The sequence below is a fragment of the Vicugna pacos genome, chromosome 7 (genome assembly GCF_048564905.1).
Source record: "Vicugna pacos chromosome 7, VicPac4, whole genome shotgun sequence".
In the NCBI taxonomy this organism is placed as follows: domain Eukaryota; kingdom Metazoa; phylum Chordata; class Mammalia; order Artiodactyla; family Camelidae; genus Vicugna; species Vicugna pacos.
In genome coordinates this window covers 49108737-49133764 of record NC_132993.1, presented here as the reverse complement: position 1 = coordinate 49133764, position 25028 = coordinate 49108737, and positions in this window count along the sequence as shown.

Here is a 25028-nt window from a genome sequence, read left to right as displayed (position 1 = left end):
GGAGGGAGGGAAGGAGGGAGGGAGGGAGAGTGGGAGGATAGGTGGGAAGGAAGAAAGGAAAGAGGGAAGAAAGGAAGGAAGGAAGATAAGGAAGTATCTATCTAATTTTCTCTGCAGTTTGGCTCCACTGGAAAGTCCTCTTTCCGCCTGTCATACCATTCAGCAAAAGTCTGCATTCCCTGAAGCCATTTCAACATGTTAGCTCCTTCCCCTAGCTCTGAAGCAGGTCTTGCAATTTCTGTTCTCTTGGGAATTATATTACTCTTATGCTTAGAAAATGGTCTGATAATGTTGGACAACTAGAGTACAGCAAACCCCACTCTCTTTCTGTTTCCAGAGGCATAAATAGGTAAAGGTTAATGCTCTATGAGGTCCTGTCTGACCATAGGATTGCATTTCCTTTATTCTAGTGTAATCTCCCAATTTGTAGTAGTATCTCACGTAAAATAACCCTTTAAGATATATGTATGTGGAAGAGGGTATTTAATTACTACCTTCCCTCAGATTTAAACTACAATCTGTGCATTAAGAGAATCTTTTTTTTCAATTGAAGTACAATCAGTTAGAATGTGTCAATTTCTGGTGTACAGCACAATGTCCCAGTCATGCACATACATACATATATTTGCTTTCATCTTCTTTTTCAGTAAAGGTATTACAAGGTATTGAATATAGTTCCCTGTGCTATACAGAAATTTGTTTTTTAAAACCTATCTTTATATGTAGTGGCTAACATTTGCAAATCTCAAACTCCCAAATTTATGCTTTCTCACCCCCTTTCCCCGTCACCGTAAGATTGTTTACTATACAAGTCTGTTTCTGTTTTGTAGATGAGTTCATTAGTATCCTCATTTTTTCTGTTTTTTAGATTCCACATATGAGTGATATCATATGGTATTTTTCTTTCTCTTTCTGGCTTACTTCACTTAGAATGACAATCTCTAGGGTTATTATTTTTTGATCTACATGCTATTCAGTTCCGTGCCAGAATTTCATGATACTAACTTCAGCACCCTCTGTATTTCCTTCTCCAGGGTAGAAATGAACCAAGCATGGTTTCCTCTTTCCTCTTTGATTCCCAAACTCAACATTAGCACAGGACCATTCATTTTAAAACTAGATAATGTAAACCACAGCAATCATGTACTACTTCCTCATCTTTAATTGGTTGCATTATATACATTACGCTTTAATGTATAGTGACTTTCTAAACTCCCTAGGACTACTTCATTTTACAACACATCCACCAATATTAATGTTAGCCTTTCTTTGCCAGTTCACCCTCTGCGTCCTAGCCAAGCATATTTATAATTAGAAAACGATTGCTTCACACTCAGGTTTCATTTCAGCTTCTCTTTGTTGGTGACTTGACCCTGTTTTCACCTTACTGACTACTTGTCTGGCTTCTCTGCTTTCCACCTATGGGGTGGACCTTCAACCCGCCTGCTTTTATTCTACGCATTCCACTCCAGGAAACTGCTCCACCTTAGACAGTCAAACCCTTTTCTTTCAAATTCAGTCCATAACAAATGTACAATATGTTACACGGCAAACCTGAACAATTTCCCAGTGTGCAATGTTCCTTAATGAATATTTTATTTTCTTAATGAAGTTATAAATTCTTTTGTGCAGGGATCTATGTCAGACTTCGTTATTTCTCCCTTAATTACTAATACAAGCTATTGAATACAAATTTAAATATACATACATATATACATACATTATACATCTTTTATGTTATATTTATGAAATTAGTAGAAACATTTTTTCTTTGTCTATTTTCAAACTTGAGCAAATGACATTTTTGAGTTGTGTTTCTGTGCATTTCTTAAATTTGAAAAACCATCTTTTTAGATGAGAGGATAGATGTTAATTTAAAATCCTACTTTAATGAATATTTTGTATTTTGTAAGGTTAACTAAAAATTTTTATTTTTCACACCAAGAATCCAAGACCCCCTTATAGTTTTCATGTGGTATCATTTTAAATAAAATAGGTATTTAAAAAGAGCCAATCATCTCAAAATATTTACTTTCGAAGAATGAAAATGTTTTAAAACATATTTAATTTGCTTAGCTTAACAATTAATATTATAATTATACTAATAATATAATCAACATTATCAATTATAGTAATAATGTAATTAACATTAATTATAGTAATAATATAACTAATATAATTAATTATTTTTAGCTTTGTGGATAGTATAAGGATATTTGAAGAAGGTCTTAATAATTTAGATTTATTTTATGTGATATTAGATTCATACTGACTAAGGAATCATATCTCCAGACTTTGTATACACTGAAAAAAAGAGGGTAACAAAGTAAAAAAAAATTCCATCCAATGAAGAGATTTACTACTTTATCTATCCTTTTTGTCACATATGCTAATTCAGCTATTTCCAACAAAAATGATGAGCGTTCCAGCTACACAAACTTAGTCTTGAGACATTCAGACTAAGTTTAACAGAGTAGCAAGAACACATTTTGTTTTCTGCAGAAAGACAAATTGCCACACTTATTTTAGTTTTTAATTTTGGGAGGTAATTAATCACTCTACTATTTGGATCCAACATGGTCTATGTCAGATATTTGAATTATGTAGATTGCATTCATAGTGTCTGTGAAAGGGACATTTAATGATTTTGATATATCAAAATCTGTTATATTTAAACAGAGGCTACTGTCCTATTATTCTGAATGAATTACCTGGGAAATTTATTTAAGAACAACTCTATCTGCCCTTAGTGTGAGAGACCTTTCAGCTCATTACCAGGCAGCAGTTTAGTGAGACATCACTCAAGATGATAATGGTTTGAATTATTTTGAGCCACCGAATAATAAGGAATCTCCTACATGTGACCAAAATTTATGGCTGTGGCTTGCATAGTAGCTTAGCAGTTCACATATGGCTTATGTCAATGACAGAAACAACGTTATTTTCTAAATCACATTGATTTGTTATGTGGTATTGAAAGATCTTAAACAGAATCAAGGTCTATAAATTGCAGAATGTAGTCCTCAAAACTTCTTATCTGTGTTTCAGTTCTGTCAAAATGAGCCCAAGAGCCAAGCATTCTGTGTACACAATGCTACTAGTCAAAGAATAAGAACTGAGACCGTTCAATTTCCTCTTTTTTTGGCAAGAAGCCAGACGGACATTTTCCTTTCTGTTAGTTTTGGCAAGGAAGAGAGAGAGAGGAAACTTTACTGCTCAGTTACTGATGGTTTTTCTATTTTGTTTTTATTAAAAATGTTGAAACATGGGCCCTTTGTCAAAATTATTTTATTATTGAAGGGTGGGTGGGGTGAATGAACTGGCGACTGTTCAGAAAACCATTAACAGCACTGATAATGGACAATCTCATTTTGGTTCCCCAACACAGAAGTGCTTAATTGCAATAAATTATACCGCAGTCTGGCAGCTGATGTGCATGTTTAGTGAATTGGTACAGCCTTGGAGGTTAAAGTGCTGGGAGGTAACAAACTTAGCCCATCTGATATTGCAATAAAAAATATGATCTTTTAAAGTTACATGATGATATATTTTGGGCACGAAACTAAAGGAATGAGTTTTCATTGGCTACGGATTTGTTGGGTCTCTGAGACTAAAACACTGAAAAACCGACATCTCTAATGGTGACATTGAATTAAATAGAAAATTTAAGTACATCAGCAGTGGAATGCGACCGACCCAGACTAAGAGACTGGTGGCTATCAAAGAATTTACAGAAGATTCAGTGTGTTCTCAGAAAACAATTGCTTTAAGACAAGCCACCTTTACCTATGCAGTGGACTGTATTTTTAATTCTTAAGTTATTTATATAATTAAAAAAATACATTTTCTACATGATTCTGTCATAAATATCCCTTGGAGTTTTTAGAGAAATACGACTTTCTTTTCTTCGTGATTTTATAAACCTTATTGTGAAACTGAATATCAATTAGAAAAGCACTAATAATGGATCTGATGGTAGTTACGGGGTCACAGCCAAGGTGAGTGGAGGAAAAAAAACTCAGTAAAACTAAGCAACAGAACCTTTAATGTGTGAAAAGATTCAAATAGGGAAGCATGGGAAACAATTTTCTATTTTGTAACCAAGTGTTTAATATTATCATTTCACAATGTGAGATTTAGACCAGACAAATAGTGAGAAAAGTTGTCTCATAGAAAACATTTCTGCACTTTAATGTATTAAGTGTTTAGTTTTCCTCATCATGGAGTAAGTAGCTTGACATTGAGGACTTTGCACTAAAATATTTGGAAGCTACATCCCCTAGTTATGTTGCCATTGAAAGGAAAAGTGAATGACTAATTAAAATGCTTAATCTGCCTAGAATTCCTATCTGTAGTTTTTTTTTTTGTGGTGTCCTTTGCAGATGATTTAGTGAAAAATTGCTGACAATTAAGGTCCTTGAGAAAAGCTAAAATATGAAGTACTATGTTTCCAAAAGAAGATAAGAACCACTCTTCTAGATAAATCAATCAAGAGGCCTGTTTTGATAACAATTATCTAAGCGACTATATTGCAGGTTGTAAAGAATAGAATTGTAATGAGAGGATTTGCCTAATTGGAGACATTGTGCAGGCTCTTGTAAGATAGAAGTCTTCATTTCTTTTTTTATGGTTTTCATATTTACTGAATATACCTGTGGATACTTCCGTTAATATCTTTTATAAAGCTTTACAAATGAAAATGTACAGTGAAATGAAGGAAACTCTAATAACATGGTACTTCTGAAAGACCTGTGTTACCAGTTCCTAAGCTGCCGGAATTTTCTTTCTTCTGAACTCTCACTTTGATGACACTGCAGTCATTTTTTATATCATATGAGGATCAAAGAACATCGTTCTGTTTCTGGCACTTTCACTGATGTGCTTAGCTAACTCTTAAAGATGATAGAATGTTAGAGTTCATTTTGTTCAGATCTTATACATGCAATCGATAGTTAGTCCAATAAATTTTTAATATAAATATACAAATACTCTTTCCAATCTCACTGCCGAATAGCAAAGCTGTAATAGAAAGTTTTGTCAGACTGCTTCCAAAGACTCATTCTTATTTTGCTTTAAATACTAAATTTTCCGACTTACCTACTTGTGTGCATTGCCTAAAATAAAGGAGAATTTGGTTATAGGCAGCCTAGAAAAAGGATTTGCTAGAGTAGTTGAAGCCATAGGTCCAACATTTCCTTCTTTGAAGAAAGATAATTTCTGCCAATCTCATTCTTTTGTGGGAGGGAAGATCGCAAATAAGAATAAGAATGACAGGGGACCCTTTTTATGCAGTGGTGCTTGGGCCAATGACATATTGTTACAGTAGCTCACTCCAAAAGTTAGTCATTTTTTCTAGATAGGAGGAATCACCACAGTGTCTTCTTAATTTGCACCGGGTGTACTCAACGGCGTTTTAAATTTGCCCTCAAAATTTACTTTTGAATTTGTGTAAATAGATGCCCAGCATAAAATTAACTAAATGTTAGATTTGATGATGAATAAACATACAATAGTTTTAAGGGAATAGATTTTTTAAGGAGAGCTTTTTTGTTTGTTTTATTTTTTAAGGTCAAATCAAGGTGTTTGACTTAAGTAACAGGTAATATTGATTAAAATTTGAACCAGGATTATATTCATTAAAAAAAAAATAGCCTGAAGAAAGCCATAGAGCAAGCACATAAAGAAACCTTGGAATCAGTCAAGAGACATATTTAACACATTGAACTGGATCTGGTATTTGCAAATTCTAAAGATTTTATCCAAGTTATATCTTCATTCTAGCCGTCATGATATTTTGACTAGCTCTCCGAGGAATGCATTGCTGACCTGTAAAGGCTTGAACGGACCATCCTTATATAGTTTAATGTTTCTTCACTGATTAGAGAATATCATGTTCACTGAAAACAGAAGATGAATGACACACTGTAGAATCGTATCCGGAAACAGATTGAAACCAAAGTTCCCACATTCAAAAAGTGAAATGGAACTTCATAGAAATGCAAGATGTTAAGACGAGAACTAGAACTGGCTGTATTTTGTATATGTGTAGGGAATTCTTAAATTATTTGTGATTGAGAGGAGAGAGTTGTTTTTGCTTCTTGAAGGAATGTACAAAATAAGGATGGTGATGAAAAGGAAAGGATGAAATATTGCTTGGAGCCTGTCAAGATGGTGATAGAATGATGGAGTGAGGAGGGTCACTGTGATGTGCAAGAGGACAAGAAAGTAAATATCTTGGTAATGAATTCTTTCTCTTTCCTTGTGGTATTCCTAAATATTGAAATAAATAAAATTAAAAATTCCCTGTAAAAAATAATATGGTGAACATGTTTTCTTACAATATGTTTAGTTATTTTTATTTTGGAGAGCAATATTTGTTCAGCTCTTTATGCTTCTGGCTTATAACCTTACACCTAAATGTTAGTTTTGGGAAATATAGAATACTAATTTAGATCAATCTATAACATTTAAGGAACTCAAGATGAATAGTTATATTATCGATCCTTATGTTTTCTTATTGAAATAGAGTTATGAACACGTACTTTGAAAGACACACAGTTCTCACTGTGTAGTAAGGAAAGTAGACCTACAGAAGTCATGTTTCCCAAGTCACATAGCTGACACCGGTTAAAACGAAAAACAAATCTCATGCCAGAGCACTTTCCAGCACTGTATACTGTGAGTGAAATGATAAGCTTACCCCATATTACTAATGGAAAATTTTAGACTCAAGGATGTCCAAAGGTACCATGGCAGCAACAGAAGCAGGAATATCATTTGCACGAACTCACAGCTAAAATTATTATTCCAAAATAGTTAGGTTTATGCCAGTTACCCTAAATTCTAATTACTACCTAAACTGTCTAACAAGTGCAGAGATAGAGTGCTGAAGAGACAATAAAGCTTGAGTTTGTGTGTTTTATAGATACTAATATTTGGATGGCTTCGTTTATTTTGTTTCCTTAATGAAGAACCTGGAGTAGTATACCCAGCCCTGGAATACCAGAGTGGAAGTTTTTTTTTCCTACTTAATATAAATTTAAAAGTCTTTATTTATTTCTAAAATAATTAAATCAAGCATTTTATTCTTTTGCTATTGATTCTTACACATATCTGAATAGAAAGCCTGAGTGCTACAGTTAAGAAATTTTTATTTTATTGTCAAATGAAGACTAAAGCTGGAACACATTCATGAATATCTCTTTTACTTAATGTTAGAGAAAGATAATTATGAATGAGTTATACTATGGAATTTCAGTAGGCAGTATCTATTTTCCCAACAGCACTTATGGATAATTGAATGACTAAACCATTAATTCTTTCAATGTACTTCTCTCTTTAAATGACACAGCATAAAAAATTAAAAAAATAAAAGTTAATGAAATTAAAAAAAAACTAAGTGAAATAAAAAAATTAAACAGACGGAAATAATTGGATAATTAAACAGTTATTATTCCATATTCATGGATAAGAAGACTCAATATTATCAAGATGCTAGTTCTTCTCAACTTGATTTATAGATTCAGTGCAATCCTAATCAAAAGCTTCACAAATTATGTCATGGATTTCAACAAAATGGTTCTCAAGTTTATATGGAGAGGCCAAAGACCCAGAAGAGCCAACACAATATTGAAAGAAGAATGAAGTTGGAGGACTGATGCTTCCTAACTTCAAGACTTACTATAAAGCTTACTGTAAGACTACAATCAAGAGAGTGTGCTTTGAGAAAGAATAGACAAATAAATCATTGTCCAGAAATAGACCCCTGTAAATATGGTCAACTAATCTTTGACAAAGGGGCAAAGACAATACAATTCAATCCAGTGGAGCAAAGGTAGGTCTCTTCAACAAATGGTGCTAGAACAACTGGACAGACACATGCAAAAAAATGAATCAGGGCACAGACTTTATGCTTTTCACAATAATTAACTCAAAATGAATCACAGACCTAAATGTAAAATACAAAACTGTAAAACTCTTAGAAGATAACATAGGAGAAATCTGAGATGATCTTGGGTATGACAATGACAGTTTAGATACAATGCCAAAGGTACGATCCGTGAAAGAAATAATCAATAAGCTGGGCTATATTAAAATAAACAACTTTTCCTCTGTGAAAAGCAATGTCAAGAGAATGAGAAGACAAGCCATAGTCTGTGAGAAAATATTTGCAAAAGACACATCTGATAAAGAGCTGTTCTCCAAAATATACATAAAACTTTTTTAAAAAAGTGAAAAACTAGCCATCAAACTTTATTTTGTTTTCCCTCAAATTTACCTAGTTACTAGCTGACATACATACAATTAAATAGATGCTCTAGTTAGGGTTGATTGTAATGCAGAGAACTTAAAAAAAAAAGGAACAATTTGAACACTTGTGATTCTATTTAATTTGAATGTGAAAGGAGACCTATTTTACCCTACATTTGAGGTTGTTTACATCCATTTAGGACAGTTTGAAAGCCTTTTTTCTTATGCATTTTAAACTATGGAAATGTATGATGAGTTCATACCTCGAATAAGACAGAGCAATTTGAAGGTTAATATTGCTGAAATACTACTCTCTTCCATTTTACCTATTGGGAAATATCAAGGGAAAAGTTTTTGGGAATCTTGTTCTGCATAGAAGAAGAAAAATGGCACAGCTTTTGGTTTCAGGTGCTCTTATATTTTGCTTCTAGGTTTCTGGGACATTTTAAGTCTAATTCATCATTTATAAAAAGAAGATAACTTTGAAGTAGTGTTGGACAAACTAAGTTTAACTAGAAATCTAAAGCGCCTAGTACATAGAGAATGTGCTAAAAATGTTAGTTCAGGATCCCCCTATGTGTACCAGTATATTCAGAAGAGATTGTTTAATTATGGTCAGAGAGAAAATTCATGTATGCTTGATTTTGTTTTAAACTAAGTTTGTAAATACTTTATACGTGAGTACGGTAATCCCCCCTTATCTGCAGGGATTATGTCCCAAGACCCCCAGTGAATGCCTGAAACCTTGGATAATACAGAACCTATATATGCTATGTTTTTCCTATACATGCATACCTATGATAAAGTCTAATTAATACACTAGGTGCAGTTAAGAGAATATCTGAATTGCTAGCATCACTACTCTTGTGATTTGGGGCCATTATTAAGTAAAATAAGGGTTCCTTGAACGCAAGCACTGTGATACTGAGACAGTTGATCTGAAAATTGAGACGCCTACTAAGTGACTAATGGGTAGGGTAGCACATACAGTGTGGATATGCTGGACAAAGTGATGACTCACATCCCAGGTGGAACAGAGTAAGAGCATGAGATTTTACCACGCTACTCAGAATGATGTGCAATGTAAAATGTGTGAATTGTTTATTTCTGGAATTTTCCATTTAATATCTTCAAACTGCATTTGACCACAAGTTAGCCACAGAAAGTGAAACTGTCGACAAGAGGGGGACTACTGTATCACCTAAGTTCACATTGTTTATAATGATATTAAAATGTATCCATTTTATTTCAACTCAGAATTATCAAAGTAGATTAATTTCTCTGTAGCCTGTCAAGAGTTTGGTAGAGTTGTCTCTGAGTGACAACTTAGATTTTCTAGGGATTTTTTTTTCTCTTTTGTTACATTAAATGGAGCTGACAACTGCCACGAAAAAAGGTATTGTTCAGAAAGCCACAGCTAGAATCATTGATGATATTATGAGGCCTTTAGCAAAGTTGACAGGGCTTCTATTCCAGATGGAATATAGAGGCTCCCAGTTCACAAGTTTGTTCTGCAGTGTCACCTTTTTCACTCCCCCTTTATCAGTTTTCAGTAGAGCATCAAAGTATTTTTAAAATGTAAATTCGATCATGCCATTTCTCTCCGTAAAATCCTCTGGGGGAGGGCTTTCCTTGGCACCTAGAATAGTGTTCTAAGTTTTCACCATATATTACTGAGACTGGATGATGGGGTTCTATGTGGCTCTTCTATCTATCTCCTTCTGCTCTCAGCCAGGCTCACTTCACTCCAGCCAATAGGTCTTTCTGTTTCTCAACCTCCCTGCCTTCAGGTCTTTTGTAAATGCTTCGTGGATGCTCTGTAAATGCCTTGTTGCTTCTTGGAATTTGCCCCTCTTCCTTGCATTATTCCTCTTCTCTTCTCACCTCCTTTATGTTAATGTCTCAGCCCAAGTCTTACTTTTTTAGAAGGATGTTTATTGATTAAGCTCTGTTTTTATTTTTTAAATCTCAGTCTCTTGTTTATTTTCCTGCATATCACATCACATTTGTCATTGTTTTATTTGTTTACTCAAACATCTGGATCTTGTCCTTACAAAATTTAGAGCTAAGAAGTGACTTACACACTTCTTTCATTTTGCTAAAACCGTAACAAACTTTTGTTTGAAAAAGACATGCTTTCTGTGTGAGTGTTACTATTCTGTCCATTCTGTTATTCTGTGAAATGCTGTGACATATCTTGTTTTAACAGAACAAGTATGCTGTACCAGGAACGTGCATAGAGTAGCAATCATGAGTATGTCCCCAGCACTTAACAACTTTGCAAACCAAAATTAGGGACTGCTTCCCTAGTATGAGACACATTTTCAGCTCTTCATTTTATTTTATTTTTCTCTTTGTCTGGCATAAATGATCCCAATACTTCTGCACTGTAAGTTCTGAATCTTTTGGAGTAATGCTCCTTCCACCAGTTTCCTCAGATCCTGGCAAGGCATCAATTTGTTTCCTTTCCTTTGCCAATGACAATACTCTTCATTTTTGAGTTCCTTTGGGGTATCTTTCTGACAAGATTTTCCTTAACAACATGTGCACCTGCACATGCGTGCACACATACCTCACACAAGTGTTCACTTGACTCCAATTGGTAATAGAGTCACAAGCAGAAGCCAAAAAGATCTTTACTGTAGCTGACTGTTACAGCCACATCATGTTAGAATTAAATGTATTCTTAATTTTTCTCTGTTACATGTTAGTAGCTATAAATCCACAAGTCTTATGTCTTTGGAGGTTGTTGGCATCACTTTCATAATGCCTGTAAAGGTATACACAAGGATCGGATCACTGCTCATATCTGATTAATCTCTTTATGTGCTAACATTTTCAGCACAGCATGACATACTTTCTGGGTAATTGCTTAATTTCCTCACTTTATTTTGGGGTAGCTAGACTTCAAATTGTCCTACAAGTGATTTTTAAACTGTACTTGGAGTATTTTCCAAAAAGTTTTTTGAGTATTTTTTTTCTGCTGATATTTTAAAATCTTTCTATATTGACCAAGAGATAACTATATATATTTATGTTGGAAATAATATATTGTTGGCCATGATTATATTGCATTTATTTTCATTATTCTCTTAGATTCTAAAGTAGCCTATTCCGGAATTAAATTCACTAAACCTAACTAGCAAGGTTCTCTCTTGTGTCTTATTTCCTTCATGGCTATTATAGGACCAAGAAAGGCATGTTGAACTATCCCAAGTTATCAAGTTATTCAGGTCAATCTAGAGGTAATCTGTTCTGTGCTTCTTCAAGAATTAACTTAGCTATTCAGAACAGACTTTTACTATGGGGAACACCATGCACAATGGTATTTTATATTAGAAAATCTTGACTCCTGTGAAACAAACAGTAATAATATATCATAAAATATATGTTATTTTGTTACTTTTAATGATACATATTAGTGACCTTGATTGATCAGAAATTCATTCAGAATTGTCCAAATAGAGGGAAAGCACCATAAGAGTTATCAAATTTCAGCTTAGGTCCAAGAATGATCTGACCAATATAATAAAGTTCTTACTGTCTTCAGAACATCAGAGAACTTACTATCCGTGATTTGGTCTTTGAAGTCACCATGACACCATTGCCTCTGATAAAAGAGTTTATTTATAACTTGCTCAGCTTATGTCTTTTCCCACTGAATCAGCAGGCTCTCTAAGGTTTGGGGATATAATTTCAAGGACTGTTAAACCTCTGTCAAAGTTTGGTTGGCCCCCTGAGGGGCCCTGTGTTTCAACATTCTCTTTGCTAAGACAAGACTTCTCAAGAAAGTTCTCAGAAAACTGACAGCCTCAAGTACCAGAGGTTTTGTAATTTGAAGTGGCATTTAATCTGAAAAATAACATTAGCAAATCAGCATATAATTGGCTTTCTATTTCCTTTTCCTACCCTTCATTATTTTTTCTTTTTGGTTAGGTTGAGATACAAGTCAAAATTATACTTGATACAGCAATTTCCTAATCTTTTCAGAAGGATGTTCCTAATCACACAATTAAGTAGATGGAGTGTCACTGTCTTAAGAAAGTAGAAAAATGTGCATTTTAATAGGGACTGTTTATATTTCTAGTGTTTCTCTTGCATTGTCTCCTTTATTATTCATGTATCCGCTGAAGTTTAAGGGGACTCTTTGCCAGCAACTACAAGTTTAGCAAAATATATAAAAAAGGAAAATTCTTACACAACTCTTTCATTTCTGTATTTAATTGCTTTGGGGTCCCCTCATCACTTTTCAAGTTTCCCTGCTTCTCAGCTCTTGTATCGCACATTAAACTATCTCCACATTTTAGATTTGTCAGCTAACAGGCAAATGGGAAATTCCCTAGGGCCTTCTATGAGTTCAGGACCCTCTTGGCACCCCCTTAGATTTTCATTCTCCATTATTTGACTTTCAGTATCCTTTGTTAATATCTTTTCTCTCATTTATTTTTTCACAAAACAAGGTTTTGTTAAATAGTATTCCCATAAAAAAAATCTGTCCTTTAAATAGTTACACTTTAACTTGAATTTGTTTCACAATGCTTTGGTTGGCTTTTACTATTGTCTGTATGAAATATATGCACACAATATCATTTTCATAGTATTCTCTGTCTGATAGTATTTTATTCTAATGCCAGTAGACAGCACTGTTCTACTGTTCCTCTTACTGCTTAGATCAATAAGGGCTGTTGGCTTTGCTTGAGGTCACTAATGTTGACGAATTTAATAGGAACTGGACATCTGGACTCTGATTCTGTTCTACTGCTTAGTTCTGAGAGCCTTGCTTCCTTACTACCAATCATTTTTCTTCAACAGTATCAACAATCAGACTATGTCGATCCACATCTTTTTGATCAGCTCTCCAAGGATTTATTGCTATATATTTGAATATGTACCTAAGCTTAGTTTCTGCTCTTTGTGTTGTGTTTTGTTGTTAGTTGCATGGGCTTTAGAGTTTAATCCAAGTTCTCCATTTAATAACTTGTGAACCATGAATAAGTTCCTCAACCACTCCAAGACTCAGTTTTCTCATCTGTTGACTGGAATAATAAGAGCTACATCTTAGGACTGTTACTAATTGTAATGAGACATTTACTGTAAAGTGGTCAACACTTAATGAATAGTGGCCACTATTATTAATAATTAGTAGCAGATAGATATCTTGCTCTTAATCACATTGAGATTCAATTGGTGAAATAAGAACTATCAATATGACTTAAGAAATAATCAGTTATTAATTATTAAATGTTTACTATATGTTCTAGATATTGGGAGAAAGCATTTCACAACTATCTCATTTAATTATAATAATAAATCTATAAGAAGACATTTTTTATCCTCATTGTTTTAGATGATGAAGCTGAAGCTTGAAGAGGATAAATTCTTTCCCCACACTCTCCTACTTGTGTTAAATAGAGCCAAGATTCCAATCCGAGACTTTGTCCCCAAAGACCATGCTTTTTCATCACTATCTGATACAAATGCTGAGTGACATAGTACAAAAGGTTCACGAGATCTTGAAAGAATTTTGAAGAAATGATGGACTATTGATTTGGAAAGCTCCATGGAGGACTTGACCTTTCAACTAAATCTTGAAGGAATCCTGGGAGAAGTGGATATCCCAGAATGAGGGAAAAGATTTTTCCATTTTAATGCATACTTTTATAACAATGCAATATTTGAACCTAAATAGATTAATTTAGAGAGTCCACATACAAAACGAATGATATATGCCTAGATCTGAAAATAAAGAAGAAATCTTACTTGATCAGGCTAGAGACTGCCAAGATATATTACAATTGCAATATTCTGCCTCTGTTATGTAAAAATCTTAGGAATTCCTCAGTTCAACTAGAAACAAAAACTCATGAGGACAGTGGAGAGTATTAATGGTTTAAGATGAAAATACTGGAAAGAGTTATGATTTTCCTGTGATGCTGTTTCTTTCTCCCATTAATTGAGGTGTGCACTAATGGGCAGTACTGGACTTCTCTGTTAATTTTCTCTCCTCTCATTTTCTTGGGGAAGTCATCTGTACGTATAGTTTATATTTTGCTGTATTTTTGCCATATATTGTATTTGCTTGTATATTAACCTTCTATCTTGCAACTTTGCTGTAATTGCTTATTAGCTCCAGGAGACTTTTTTTTAGAGCCTTTCAGATTTCTAGCTAAATGATCACATCATCTGTGAACAAAGACAGTTTTATTTATTCCTTCTCAATCTGTGTATCTTTTACTTCCTTTTTTGTTTTATTGTATTATCTAAGATTTCTAGTACAGTGTTGAGAAGCAGTGGTGAGAGGGGGCATCTTTGCCTTGTTCTTGATCTTGGCAGAAAAGTTAAAGCTTTGAGTTTCTCACCATGTTAGCTTTAGGTTTTTTGTAGCTAAGTTTTATCAGGTTGAGGAAGTCTTCCCCTATTTCTTGTTTGCTGAGAGCTTTTATCATGAATAAGTGTTAGATTTTGTCAAATACTTTCTCTGCATACATTGATATGGTCATGTGATTTTTATTTTTAAGCCTGTTGTGATGGATTACATTAATTGAGTTTTGAATGTTGAACCAACCTTGCGTACCTGGGATAAACCTCACTTCATTGTGGTATATAATTGTTTTTAAACATTGTTGATTTGCTAATATTATGTTGAGAGTTTCTGCATGTATGTTCATGAGAGATATTGGTCTGTAGTTTTCTTGTAGTGTCTTTGTTTTTTTGTATTAGACCAACACTGGCCTCACTGAATGAGTTAGGAAGAATTCCCTCTGATTTTATCTTCTGGAATAGATTGTAGAGAACTGGTATAATTTCTTCCTTAAATGTTTAATAGAATTCACCGGTGTACTCATCAGTGCCTGGTGCTTTCTCTTTTTGAAAATTATTACTTGTTGATTCAATTTCTTTATAGATATGGTTCTATTTGGATTGTCTGTTTCTCTTATGAATTTTGACATAGTGTGTTTTTCAAAGAATAGGTCTATTTCATCTAGGTTACCAAATTTGTAGGCATAAAGTTGTTAATAAGATTCTTTTATTATCCTTTTAGTATCCAGGGGATCTGTAGTGAAGTCCCTTCTTTTATTTCCCATATTAGTAATTTGTGTCTGTTTTTTCTTAGTTAATCTGGCTAAAGGCTTATCAATTTTATTGATCTTTTAGAATAACCAGCTTTTGGGTTTGTTGATTTTCTCCAGTGATTTCCTGTCTCAATTTCATTGATTTCTGCTCTAATTTTTTATTAATTTACTTTCTTCTGCTTACTTTGAATTTAATTTGCATTTCTTTTTCTAGTCTTCTATGGTAGTAACTTAGATTGTTGATTTTAGATACTTCTTTTCTAGTTTAAGCATTTAATGCTATAAATTTCCTTCCAACAACTGCTTTTGATATATTCCACAAATTTTTATAAGTTAATGTATTTTTCTCATTTAGATCAAAATATTTTAAAATTTTCTGTAGAGATTTCTTTTTTGAGTCAGGTCCTTTGTGTTGTTTAATCTTCATGTATTTTGGAGTTTTTCAACTATCTTTCTCTTATTGATTTCTATTTTTACTCCTTTGTGGTCTGACAGACATTGTACGATTTCTATTTAAAATTTTTAAAGGGTGTCTTATGGCTTAGAATGTAGTCTGTCTTGTGATCTGGGGAAGAATTTGTATTCTGTTGTTGTTGGATGAAGTAGTCTGTGGATGTCAATCATACCCAGTAGATTAATGGTGTTGTTGAGGTCAGCTGTGTCCTTACTGATTTTATGCCTGCAGTTATCTGTCCATTTCTGATAGACGGGTACTAAAGTCTCCAGCTGTAATAGTGTATTCATCTATTTCTCCTTGCAGATGTATCAGGTTTGTCTCACCTAGTTTGACACTCTGTTCTTAGATGCATACACATTAAAAATCATTATATATTCTTGGAGTATTGATCCTTTTATCATTATGCAATGCACCCCTTTGCCCTTGATAGATCTCCCTGCTCTGGTGTCTGCTCTATCTTTAATTAATATGGCTACTTCTGCTTTCATAGGTTAGTGTTACTGTAATTTGTATCTTTCTCCTCCATTCCTTAAGTTTTAATATATATTTGTCTTTGCATATCAAGTGGATTTCTTGTAGATAATATAGTTAGATCTTATTTTTTGGTCCACTCTGACAATCTTTGTCTTTTAAATGGTGTGTATTTAGATAATTGATATTTAAGGTAGTTATTGGCATAATTATATTAATATCTACCAGATTTCTTACTATTTTCTATTTGTTGCCCTGTTCTTTGTTCCTATTTTTGTCTTCCATACGTTGTCTGCCATTTATGATTCTTATTGAGCATTTTATGATTCCATTTTGTCTCCTTTCTTAGTACATCAGTTATACTTCCCTTTTTACTTTTTTCAGTCATTGCTCTAGAATTGCACTATACCTTTACAACTAATCCAAGTCTACTTTCAAATAACTCTATACTAATTAACAGTAGTGAAAATACCTTGTAATAACAAAATGTTCCTAATTCCTCCCTTCCATCCTTTATAGCATTACTGTCAGTTATTTCACTTAACATTCATTCTTCATTCAAAGTTCAGTATGAAACTTTGACAAAATCTTCTCTGAACTCTCTCTCCTTATGCTGTTTATGCAGTTATTCTAATAATTCTTAGGTAATGAGCCATGAACGTATTGTATGTCTAGTTCTTTTTTGTTCTGTGTATTTTAAATAAGTTTATTTTGCCTCCTTCATTTGATTTCTAAAACTTTATTTTCATCATAATGTCCCAATGTGTGGAATAATTCTCACCTTATGGTTTCTCAATAAATGCTGTTAACCTGTGTCTACTCTCCAGTAGTATATGGCCACCATCTACTCATGAGATGCATTAACTCATATGCTCATGTTTTTTTCTTGTATAGGCATAGGAGTGTCTGCAGTTTTCATTTTGAAGAAATAATACTGTCACCAACGTAGTCTTGCTTGACTTTTATAGTAAAGAACTACTCTTGAAATGTGCTTGCATCAATAATGGCTTAGGTAATGGAAGTTTTGTAAGTCAATTTATATTTTAATCAGAGGAAAGGAGTCAATAATTTTGAAGTCTGTCCTCAAAGCTTATTCCTTTAGTCTTTGCTAAAAATTATATCATATCTTCAGAATGTTAAATGGAACAATTCTATTGAGGCCTAGGCTAGTTCTGGATTGCACCCAGGGCCTATAAATTTTGAAGCTAATTTTTTGGTCATCCAATTGACATGTCCCATGATGACATTTGAAGAATGCCTAAAAGCAATGTAGAGATAGATCTGCCAGATTTCCATTTCTGAAACACCTTTTGTAATAAGGCATGTCGTAGTACTTATTGTTATAGTACGTAATTTGCCTGATATGTTTCAAAATTAGAGAGCTTAAATTTTATGACTCTCTTGGTACTCTTTTCTTATTATTATGTCAGCTGAAACAGGAATCCTTTCAAACATAGGTAGGAATAAAAAGACTCTGTCCAATCATAATCATTTCTACCAATGGCCATATGACAATTTCTGGAAAATAAAATAGTTTAACAAAGAAAAGTGAGGTAGATGAGAACCAGTTTAATTCTTGCTGTAGAGTATCCAAAAATCTTTTATTTTTTTCCTTCATAAATGTTATTGCTTGCACTCATTCCTATACAGAAATTCCACCTTTGCTCTAAAAAACTTCAAAAAGGGAATTAATTTGTTCATGAATTATTGTTATTAATGTGGATCAGGCACTGTGCAAGGTACCACAGTGGTAGCAGTGACTGTGTCAAACACTGTTACCTTTAGTAAGGGTCACATTAGACCCAAAAAAAACAATCTGTGTAGAGTTTAAATTTTGATTACACCAGAAAGCAACACTTATGTGGTCTCTTAACACTTTATTTTAAGATTAAAATTATATTAAATATTAAAATACATCCAGGGAATAGGTAGTGTTTAATATTTCTATGTCTTGGTTTTCCATTTTCTCATTCTCCGTCAGCTGTAGTTCCAGCCGTATTTCTAGCTCTTGTCTGTGCATTTGTTTATCCATAGACTGTATTTTTTTTTTTACTAAATTATAAGAAGATGCTGCCTGCATTAATTTTATGAGCACAGATCTTTAATAGAGAAGAACACTAACATATGCCAGGCTACACCCTAAGCTAAGAGGCTACTTACGTTATATACGAAGTTTTTAGGCATTTAACATTTGGGATTCATGACTGTTTCAAGTTAGGGCCCCCGATTTTTAATCGTTGTCATATGCGCACTATTGGTTGTTTACTGTTTCACAGCTTTGCTGCATTGTGGTACTGTGTAAAGTGTTAACTTGGTTATGCTGAACTACTTTGTCAGAATACTCTTTTCTGTGTTTCCAGTTAGCATGGGCCACATGAATCTTTGTTGTTCTCTTCACTCTGGCTGGCAGGATACCACTCCCCAGGCTTTTACTGAGCCCTTCCTGGACTGTTCGAGTGTTTAGCCAACAACCAACCGGCTGGTTAGATACTTGAGTACCTCCCTGGAGAACAGAATAGGCAACTCAGACCAACACACAGCATTGTGAGCTAAATAGATGTTTTGATTTAAGCCACTCAGTAGTTTTTAATCCAGACATAGCTAAGTGAAACAAGAGGAATGAACATAGTAAGAAAGAGAGGAAAAAGATTGGGGTAGTGCTGTTTGCAATTATTTTTGGCAAAAATAGAGGTTAAATTCCTTAGGTCCAGTGAATAAAAAGGTATATTTCCCAGGCTAAAACAGAGTACTAGCTGAAATTCCAAGTGTGATGAAAGTACTTCATTGACGGGAATCTGGTGGAAACAAAGTGGAGTCTTAGAATGGTTCTAAATAAGCTTAAGTATGATATAATTTAATTTCTTCAGAGATGAAGAGTCACATAATTACACTTTTAAAGGTGGCATATAAATTCAATTTTGAAGGTCTTTAGATATTTGTTTATCATAACACTTTTTAATTCTTCATTTTATTGGATTCATTTTATTGTCTAACAGAATTGGACATAATATAAAATTGGAACATTCTTGAAATACTGTCACACTTTATACCACTTACATGGCATTATGCCATAGTGCTTTATGCGTTGACTGTTTACCTGACTTGCATTTCTTTTTATTTTTCCCATTTTGCATCTAGAATCCTACTATATGTGTAGGGTGCGCTTTTCATAGTGCATGCCGATGACCATCTGTGCCAGAAACAGCGAGAGTGTTTGTTTGAAATGCAGATGTTTGGACTTACCCCAAAGTTTCTTAAAAGAGTCTTCAAGGATGTGACTGGAAATTTCCTTCTTTAGCAAGTTTCCATACAAACACTAAAATTTGAGAATATACACTATGAACCTGGCATTGCCCTAGGTGCTAAGAAAAAAAAGTTTTTAAAATGAATGGCAAGCAGGAATATGTGTGCTTAGTTGAAACTACTATTTTAATACATAAAATTGTCTATGTAATTTACATAGCAATAGTACTCATGCCCAATACTCTCAAGTAAACCATTTTCTTAACATTTATTATATTGAATAAATATTTTTCATATCAAAAATGAAATACAGATGAGTAATTGTGTTTGTATAGCTAATTTTAGTAAATATTGGCCAATTTTCCTTTCAATAATTTAATGCAACCCTGCACAGACAGATAAAATGTAGTTTAATACCAGTTATCATTAAAATAATACAGGTTACTTATCAGGCTGTGTCTGGTGTAACTAGTAAAGAAAAAACACTTTTTACCCTTGATTTGGCAGATGCCTCTTCTCTAACTCTCAGAGTCAAAATAAAAATGAGGAAAGCAGGAAGTCCTTGCTGAATGAGAAGAAATTTGGAGATACATAGTAAAATCCCTAAACTAGTGTCTGTATGACAGATGTATGTACAGGTTCTCTATAAAACTGCAATTCAGAAAAGAATTAAACCTACGTTCCTAGCAATTTTGCATAAGCCCGCCTTTATTTTTTTTTTAAAAAAAAGGTGAAGCAAGTTTTTAAAGCAGATGTCGTCATTACATTAATACCTTAAGGGAGTAATTGGAAACAGCAATAAATAAACTTTGCATCATTGTTAACTTTAAAACTACGCTAGCAAAGATGATCTAAAGAACATATGAAGAACATGATTAAAACATATGAAGAGCATGGAAGAAATATAATGTTCAAGGAGTTAAGTCATTTCTTAAGGATGAGTTCTTGATTTTACAAATTTTTTGTTAATTTTATCTCAGCATGGTAGCAAACTTCAGTGTGAATTAAGCACTAAGAATCAAAATGCAGAAACATCACTTATATCTTAGAGGAAGAGCAGTACCCCTTCCCACTGATTCTGTGCTCTGCTTTGCTTATTCATAATTTCTTCTTTTATCCATCATGAGAATAAAATTAGTCTGTTTTTCATTTTATGCATTTGATTCAAAATCAACGAATTAAAAGTAGAGAAATTATTTCCCTGCACTTCTCCAAATCAACTAAATGGAGATTTTCTAACAACTGGAAGTCAAGACAACCATAATTTTGGGAACAGATGCATAATTGGAAGAACGAGGGGATGCTGAGGTTTACCTTCCTATTGCTTTGAATATATGTAGCTGCACCAAGAACAAGCCCATATGACATCCAACTAAGCATTTATTTTTTTGTCCAGAATATGTCTTTTAGTCATGAAACTTCCATTGAGTGTATGTGTCATCCAGAGTGAGAAGCATGTTTTCCAAGTCTGGTTTTGTAGGTTTCTCAGAACCCCTTTTGATCCTTTTAATTTTATTAACTGAGATGGAAACCTCTTGACATCAGAATTTTTGCAAAGTTTATTCCATATCCCAACCCCTGAAAGCTTTTAAATACCTAGGGGTTGGTCCAGATTGTCACCTAATGAATAAGAAAATCTTCCAAAGTCCCTACTATTTGAGGCCATTAGTTGCCATAAAATCAGGAATGATTATATTATCCCTGTAAAAACAAATTAAAACCTTAGGTTATTCTACTATTTTCCATTATAAATGGGTACTTTCCAGCATCACTAAAGAAGTAAGTTTGCCAAAAATGTTTAATCTGTCATTTCTTTGGACCATTTTACAGAAAACACACGCATAGAACAAGCCAAACAACAGAATGAACAACCAATGAAAAGAACCCAGAAAATAAGACCATATATAGGAATGCTCTCCCATTCTTTTCAAGAAGCTGGTATCTTTAAAAATAGGCAGAGTTAGAGGAAAGGGAACTATAGCACATTAAAAGAGATTTTAGAGAGAAAACAACCAAATGAAATATATAGTCTTTGGCTGATCCTAGTTTGAATAAACTATCTATAAAATAGAGCTCTGGTATACTTAGGGAAGTTTAAATATGCACTGGGCATTAGATGATGTTAGAGAGTTGCTATTAATTTTATTATATTTGATGAAAGTGTCATGGTTACAATGGAAAATATCTTTATTAAAGATATACCTCTTAATATTTAAAGATAAACAGCTGTGATGAATGAAATTTAAATTATCTAAGCAAAAGAAAAATATTAATAGATTAGATTGATTGATGAAGTAAATATGGCATGTTTATAAATTATTAAATCTCAGTTCTAATTATATGGTTTTATTATACCGTTTCTTCTTATCTGAGTTTTTGGGAAAATTTTTGTAGTAAATTTTAAAAGGACATAGTTGTCTTTAATAGTACATTCAGTTATTTAGAATTTTTCAAATGAGAATGGACCTTACATTATTATCTAGAGTGCAAATTCTAGTAGCAAAGAACACTCAACTTGGTGTTAAGAGATCTGCATTCAAATAAAACCATGGATGAGGGCCTAGTGCAATTGCTTTCTCACCCTCAAACCAAGTTTAGTCAAGGACTTTTCAATCTGATTTAAAATAAGAACAATAATCCTTGTCACCCTCCCATGTCAAGGGGGTGTTATAATGATGAATGAGTTCCAGGAATAGATTTAGCCTGCTGATGTATTTGTAACCCATATGGCTGCATCACCCTTTGACTTTCCTAAGAAGAATAGAAAATAGTTACATTTAGTATGCCACAAATTAAATTTCTGTCAACTTTGGCTTTAGAAACCACTCTCCTAGAAATTTAGGTTTTCATAGGCTGGAAAAGAATCTTCATAAGATTCCATATAGAGAACTGAAGTTACTATACTAGTAGCGGGTGGTTTTAATATAAGTTGACATGAAATTTTGTTGACAGTAAAAATACTTCTTTTCTTTAAAAAAACACGTTTATTGAGATATACAAACCTGCAAATATTCAATACAAATAATTTGATTTTAAACAGATACATACCTGTAAAACTATTACCACAATCAAGGTAATAAATATATCCATCTCTTCCAAAAGTTTCCTCATGTCCCCTTAAAAAATATTTTTTACTTGAACAGCTTTAAGAATTGCTTGGCAGTACTATGTACGCTACATATTCTGTGGAAATACTGAAACAAATATTTAGCAGAGATTCAATACTTTTAGTATTGATCACATAAAAGCTAGTATTGTATTAACAAGTAAAATTTTATAGGATATTGTTACTTGGTTGTTAATTTTTAAAATTCCTATACCAAAAAATATTTTTAAGCATTTCTTTTGTGTGATGTACTTGATATACTAGTAGCACAGATTAATCCAATACATTTGCATCAGAAATGTGTCACACTGTAATCTAGAAGAGGTTTGTTTCATTTATTTTTTTGAATCATCCAAGTCAGCAAACATTTATTGTAGATCTTTTATTTTTTTATTTTTTGACTGTGTCAGGTGCCATTTTCTCAAGAGCCTGGTCAGGAAAATTAATCTGTTTGCATTTTGGAACTTACATTTTCAGCTAATCTTAGAAAATCCTTGTACTTTTTCCCATTCCAAGAAAAAGATGGTCCTGGGCATTTACTTCAACTTGTTTCCATGAGCTCAGACTGCATGGGGCTGTACCATAGCTACAGAGTTTTAGAGTAAATCAAAGTAGAGGTAGAATCCTCAGTAGAAATGGACTAGGAAATGAAGAAAATAGACTAACCATCAAATAAAACTAAAGAATAAGAAAGAAAGGAAATTTGTTCTATTCAAAAATGAGTTTGCAACTAAGATCAGGTTAAGACTCATGATAAAGAGTCAATACCAGAAGAGGAGAGGGCTTATGGCTTCACCCACATGTGTCTAGGAAGGTGATCAGGTAGATGCTCTGTAGGGACTGAATCTGCTCAAATGTCAGTGGCACGCTACCTTAGCTATGCTGAGATACAGCATGATGGATACATTTCTTGTGGTTAGAAGTTTGTAAGTAGCCTACCTGTGAAAAAGGTCCTCAAAAAAGGAAACTCTACCTGGAAAAATAGGATTCTTGTATCAATCAGAGGGCCCATGGCTTCTGCACCAGGCATATTGGGGATTAATCAAGTTTTAAGACAGGAAGAGGAGCTTTATTGATAATGGTCTTCTCAGTTGCTACAATCTCAGTGCTTACAGTCTTATTGAAAAACCAAAAAAGTTTAAATGCCAAATTGAGTATTTGGCATTCAAGAAAATGTCAGTGATCTCTTGGTAGTATGGGTAATTCTCCCATAATTTCAGAAGAAGATTAGTTATTGTAGCATACGTAAAATCTATAAATTCAAACACAGTAACAATAATTTTAAATTGGATTATCTGTATGGTATAGGAGAAATAGAAATGCAGTATTTTATAGTGGTTAGAGATAGCAGTTTATCACTTGTGACACTTGCTACAGATCAGTGTGATTTTTAAAAAAATCCACTGAATGAATATTTATTGAACATCTATTAGTGAATGGAAACATTATAATAAATGATGATGATGTTTTCATTTTATATACAACAGTGCTTACAACTACATGCACAACAATTAGGAATACATTCAGATAAAAGTAACAGAAATCCCGACTTACAGTTAAATGAAGGAGAGTTTCTACTCATATTTTTTCTTGTAGAAATTAAATCTAGAAATAGAAGGTCTGATGCTGGTTCAAAGATGCAGTAACATCAGGATGGATATCTCTGCAACTCTCTTGACCTTTCCCTTATGGTGGCAAAATGGCTGCACCAGACCTACGAATCATGCTATATTTAAAGTATAGAGAAGGAGAGACATGTCTCCAGCCGTATCGCTCTCTTTTATTAGGAAAGTTAGAGGTTTCTAAGAAACATCCCTATCAGACTTTCCCTTATGTCTTATTGGCTAGAACTGAATTATATGACCACTTATAGCTATAATAAGAGTGGGGAAATCAAGTATCTGGCAATGGGGAGCAGAAATACTATGACTGGTCTGGATTAATCACAATTCATTGCCAGAGGCTGGATATATTACTCTCCTGAATATAATCAAGTTTCAGGTATTAAAGAAGGGTGGAGGGAGGGGAGACGTCATTGAGTAGGCAAGCAAGAGTGTGCCACAGTTTGTTTCATATCTGTGTAGAATGCCATTGTATGCTTGTTCAATACAAAATTTTAGTCACATATGCCAAGCTCTCTACTACATAATCTGTTAGAAAGCTAAAATATATTCAAAGTTATAAGTGAATAATGTAGTGTAAATTAAAAATGTACTGGTTTGGATAGTCTAGAGAATTAAAACATAGTTTATTTGGATATTTTTTGTCTTTGTGTTAATACAACTTCTTTCTTATGTAAAGGAAAATATCTAAAAGCTATAAAATGACCATCAAATTATTATGATAAAAAAAAAACCCAGAATGTTACAATAAGAACAATGACGAAGTAGTCAAATCTTATCTAACATCCACAGCTAATGAGTGGTAT